We start from the raw sequence: 5,205 nt of genomic DNA, 5'->3' as shown, positions 1-5,205 counted from the left end.
TCAGGCCTGCTTCCATGTCTGGTAGTGTACTATTGCTTCTTATAAAGCTATTATTTTCTGCTGTATTTTGCTATCTTACTCAGTTCTTTATTCAAGACATCAAGAACCTGGACAATGCACCAAAAGGGGAACACCACTCTCGGTAATAATGGGATGAAAAAAGATATTATACAAAAATAGTAACCCCCCCCCCAGAAAAAGGGAGTGCTATACTTACATCAGAAAAAAATAGACTGTCAAAAAGGAATAAAGAAATGGCCATGTCACCCTGAACACAACCAATCTCGTCTGATCTTGGAAGCTAGGCAGGGTTGGGCCTGGTTAGTACTTGGATGGGAGACCACCTAGAAAGATCAGGTGCTGTAGGCATAAAAAAATTAAATAAATAAAAATAAATAAATTTTAAAAAAGGAACAAAGAAGTTTATTACATAATGATAAAGAGGTTAATTCAACAGAAAAAATATAACAATTATAAATATACGTACACCTAACATCAGATTTTATATATGTAAGGCACATATTAACAGATTTGAAGGGAGGAATTGACACCAATACAACAACATTGCATGACTTTATACTCCACTTTTAATGATGAAGAAAATATCCAGACAGAAAATCAGTAAGGAACTACTGACTTGAATAACACTACTGCCAAAATGAAACTAGCAGATGTATGCAGAATTTTCTACTCAACAACGAATGATTAAATATTCTTCTAAGTGCACATGGAACATTATCCAGGATAGATCACATTAGGTCACAAAATAAGTCTTAATACATTTAAGAAGATAGAAATGTTCCCTACTATCTCCTTTGACGGCAATGAAATGATACTAGAGATAAGTAACAATAAGAAAATGGAAAAAAAAAATCACAAATATGTGGAAAGTCAACAATATACTCCTGAAAAAACATTGGCTCAAAAAAAAAAATCAAAAGGGAATTTAAAAATATCTTGATACAAATGAAAATAAAATTACAACATGCCAAACTTATGGGATATAGCAAAGCAGTTCTAAGACAGAAGTTTATAGCAATAAACACCCGTGTTAAAAAAGAAATCTCATATAAGCAGCTTAACCTTTCACTTCAAACAAACAAACTAACTAAAACAAACAAATAAAAACAAAAACAAAAACAAACTAAGCCTAATGTTAATGTAAGGAAAGAAATGATACAAATTAGAGCAGAGATAAATCAAGTAGAAACTAGAAAAGGCAACAAAACTGAGGGTTTTTTTTTTTTTTAAAGATAAACAAAATCAACAAATGCTTAGCTAAGCTAAGGCCCGGCTGAGGCGTGAGGGCGGCACCAAAAAAAATAAAGTAGTAATGAAAGAGAGGCTATTACAACAGATAACTTAGCAATAAAAAGATTTACAAGAGACTATCATGAAGATTATATGAGAACAAGTTGGATAACCTAGAACAAATAGATTAGTTCTTAGAAACATACAATCTACAAAAACTGAATAAAGAAGAAACAAAAAGCTTGAAAAGGCCAATAACAAATAAAAAGATTGAATCTGTATTCAAAACTTCTCAAGAAAAAATACTCAGGATCACATGTCTTTATGGGTGAATAGTACCAGATATTCCAAGAAGGATTAATACCAATTCTCCTTAAATTCTTCCAAGAAAATAGAAGAGAACGAAATTCTAGGACCATGCTGATACCAAAACCAGATAAAGACACCACAAGAACTATAGGCCAATATCCTGATACATATAGATGCAAAAAGTCTCAACAAAGTACCAACAAACAGACTCCAATACACTAAAAGGACCATACACCATAATCAGGTGAGACTTATTCCTGGGATGTAAATATTGTTCAACATAAGCAAATCAATATCTGTGATATATTACATTAATCAAATAAAAGATACAATTATATGGTGATCTCAATAAGTACCTACAAATGATTTAGCAAAATTCAATGCTTTTCACAATAAAAATACTTAACTAGGTATAGGAGGAATGTACTTCATTCTAATGAAGGCCATATAGCAAAAGTCTACAGCTAACAAACCTCATACTCACTGATGGGTAAAAAACTAATAGGTTTTTCTCTAAGATCAGGAACAGGCAAGTGTGCCCATTCTCCCCACTTCTGTTCAATCTAGTACTGCAAATTCTAGCCAGAGAAATGAAGAAAGAAAAAGATGTAAAAGTTAACCAAATCAAAAAGGAAAAAAGTAAAATTATTGCTGTGTGCAGTTGACATGATTTGAAAACCCTAAGGTTTCCACCAAAATACAATACTATTAATAAACAAATTTGGAGAAGTCGCAGAATATAAAATCAACATACAAAATTAGTCACATTTCTATATATATATATATAATGAAATATCTGAAAAGGAAATAAAAAAATTATTTACAATAACATCAAAAATAAAATAAAATGCTTAGAATTACACTCAACCAAAGAGGTGACAGACTTATACACCGAAAATTATGAATCATATGTGGAGGAAATTAAAGAAATCATACATAAATAGATAGCTCATGTTCATGAATTGGAAAAAATAGTAGTGTTAACAAATGTTCATACAACTCATAGTGATCTGAAGATTCAATGCAATCTCTATCAAACTCACAGTGGTATTGTTACAGAAATACATTAAAAAACAAAAACAAAAAAAACTACCTTAAAATTCATATGGAACCACATAAGGTCCCCAATAGCCAAAGCAATCTTGAACAATAAGAACAAATACGGATGCATGACATTTCCTAATTTCAAAATATATTACGAACTTCGAATAAATAAAAGATATGGTACTGGTATAAAAACAGACCCATAAACTAATGGAACAGACTAGAGAATCCAGAAATAGACCCACTCGACTGATTATCTAAATGATTGCCAAGCATACACAATGACAAAAGGATAGATTCTTCTACAAATGCTGTTAGAAAAACTAATTATGCACATGCATAAAAATGAATTGGGACTTTTATCTCATATCACATACAGGTATCAACTTGAAATGGATTAAAAATTTAAACATATAAGCTGAAAACATAAAACAATTAGAAGAAAACAGGAAAAAAGTTTCCATGTTGTTAATGGGGGAGGCTATGTAAGTGTCATGGCAAAGGGTATATGAGATACTCTGTACTTTCCTCTCCATTTTTCTATAAATCTAAAACAGTTCTAAAACTAATTTTTGGGGGGAAAGCTTCTTGTCTTTCTTCTGGGCCATCATTTTTTCAGATATGACATCAAAAGCAAAGTCAACTAAAGTAAAATAAACAAGTGGGATTGCATCAAAATAAAAAAGGTTCTGTACAACAAAGGAAACAATCAGCAAATTAAAAAGCAACCTATGGAATGAGAGAAAATATTTATAAACCATCTACTCATAAGAGATTATATCCAAAATATATTAGGAACTCCTAACAATAGCAAAAGCAAAAACCGGTCAACAAAAACAAATAATTTGATTAAAAAAATGAGCAAAAGGTCTAAATAGACATTTCTCCAAGAAGACACACAAGTGGCTAACAGGTATACAAAAAGGATATCAACATCACTAAACATGAAAATGCAAATCAAAACCACAACGAGATATCACCTTACACCTATTGGAATGGCTATTACCAAAAAAAAGACAATATGTAAGTGTTGGTGGGAATGTGAAGAAAAGGGAATCTTGGTACAGTTTTGATTGGTATGTAAAATTAGTAGAGCCATTATGAAAAAAAGTATAGAATTTTTTTCCCAAAAAATTAAAAATAAAATTATGTCATGATCCAGGAATCCCACTTCCGAGTATATATACAAAGGAACTAAAACCTCTTTCTCAAAGAGATTCTGAAATCCCATGTTAATTGAAGCCAAGTTATGGATACAAGCTAAATGTCTATTAATGAATGAATATATATTTTTTTAAAAAAGTAACTACATACTACATATACAAAATGGAATATGGTATTTCTGCCCAAAAAAAAAAAATATATATATATATATATATATATATATATATATATATATATATATATATATATATATATTCAGCCATTTCTGGCAACCTGGATGAACCTGGGGGACATATGCTAATTGAAATAAATGAGACAGAGAATGACAAATAAAATATGAATAAATTATATGTCGAATTTAAAATAGTCAAAGTTGTAGAAGTAGAGGCTAAAATAAGAGGTTGCTAGAGTCTGGAGGAGGGAAAAAGAGAGATGTAGGTCAAAGGGTACAAAGTTTTCTTTATGCAAAATGAGTAAGTTCTAGAGATCTAATGTACACCAATGAGACTGTAGTTAACAACACTATATTAAATATTGGAAATTCCCTAGAGAGTAGATCTTAAATGTTCTCACTAGAGGAAAAACAAAAGGAAAAAAAAAAGAAAAGGAAAGGAAGGGAAGGGAAGGGAAGGGAAGGGAAGGAAGGAAGGGAAGGAAAGGAAAAGAAAGGAAGCTCTAACAATGTGAGATGATGAATATTTTAATTAGCTTTATTGTGGCAATTATTTCACTATGTTTACAAACAAAATCAAATCAAGTTATGTACCCTAAATATATAAAATTTTTATTGTTCTTTATGCATCGTAAAGATAAGGCCAACAAATGAAAAACTGTAACTCGATTTCTTCTTTACCTTTTATACTTACACTTTTATTACAAAATTTCAATTGCCTAGTAATTGAACAAACAAAAAAAAGAAGCATTGAAAGTTTGAACTAGGAAATGAAAGATCTGTGTTTGCAGAGCTCATTCCAACACCCATATAATTGGCTAAATAAGAGAGAGTATTCAGAAATGCTAGAAGAGTATTTAGGAGCCACTACAACTGAGTAGTGGTTGTGGAGGGAAAAATGAGAGAGGTCATTGGGATAGTAGATATTATTACTTAGCATGTGAGAAATGCAGAAACTATTCAGATTTTTGGCCAAAAAACATGATTTTTAGAAATATTTATTGTGCTCCTTTTATATACTCTGTGCTGTTCTTAGCTCCAGGAGTAAAATACTAAACAACACAGAAGAGATGTTTGTCTTTAAAGAACTTATAGTTTATAGGGGAACACATGAATTAAGGGGAAAAAACGTCTAATAAGTGTTAAGATAAAGAATCTCCTGGAAAATATAAGAACATAAATAATAACAGCTCACCTTTAATGACTATTTACCATATGGTAAATGACTATTTACCAGCATTGCTATAATCATTTTACTTATTTTT

The 5,205-nt window shown here is 30.8% G+C and overlaps 1 pseudogene; it reads left to right on the top strand.

The window, feature by feature from the left end:
* Positions 1-250: 250 nt before the first annotated feature.
* LOC120592233 (uncharacterized) lies at positions 251-369 on the top strand (annotated as a pseudogene).
* The last annotated feature ends 4,836 nt before the right edge of the window (positions 370-5,205 follow it).

This window comes from Pteropus medius, unplaced genomic scaffold, assembly GCF_902729225.1.
Source record: "Pteropus medius unplaced genomic scaffold, Ma_sr-lr_union100, whole genome shotgun sequence".
In the NCBI taxonomy this organism is placed as follows: Eukaryota; Metazoa; Chordata; class Mammalia; order Chiroptera; family Pteropodidae; genus Pteropus; species Pteropus medius.
The sequence above is the reverse complement of the archived record's forward strand: the minus strand, read 5'-3'. Positions and strand labels throughout refer to the sequence as shown.